A 708-nucleotide genomic window follows, 5' to 3' on the forward strand; every position below is an offset into this window, starting at 1 on the left:
TGTGTATGTGTAAAAAGATCACGAAGTTAGAAGTCCTCCGATATTCTGCCAGTATGTATGTGTGTTTGTAAAAAGGACACCAAATACGAAGCTCTCAAGAGATTCTGCAAGGTTTTATGTGTGTGAGTGTGTGCGTGTGTAATAAGGTCACGAAGTCAGAAGCCCTCCAGAGATTCTGCCAGTATGTGTGTGTGTGTGTTTGTGAAAAGGACACCTAGTAAGAAGCTCTCAAGAGATTCTGCAAGGGTGTATGTTTGTGAGTGTGTGTGTGTGTGTGTGTGTGTGTAAAAAGGACACGAAAACAGAAGCACTCTAGAGATTCTGCAAGGGTGTGTGTTTGTGTGTGTATATGTGTGTAAAAAGGACACCAAGTAAGAAGCATTCCAGAGATTCTGCAAGGGTGTGTGTTTGTGTGTGTGTGTGTGTGTGTGTAAAAAGGGCACGAAGTCAGAAGCACTCCAGAGATTCTTCCAGTATGTGTGTGTGTGTTTGTATAAAGGACACCAAGTACGAAACTCTCAAGAGATTCTGCAAGATTTTATGTGTGTGAGTGTGTGCGTGTATAATGAGGTCACGAAGTCAGAAGCCCTCAGAAATTCTGCCAGTATGTGTGTGTGTGTGTGTGTGTGTGTGTTTGTGAACAGGACACCTAGTAAGAAACTCTCAAGTGATTCTGCAAGTGTGTATGTGTGTGAGTGTGTGTGTAAA

This window comes from Tenrec ecaudatus, chromosome 16 (assembly GCF_050624435.1).
Source record: "Tenrec ecaudatus isolate mTenEca1 chromosome 16, mTenEca1.hap1, whole genome shotgun sequence".
Taxonomy (NCBI): domain Eukaryota; kingdom Metazoa; phylum Chordata; class Mammalia; order Afrosoricida; family Tenrecidae; genus Tenrec; species Tenrec ecaudatus.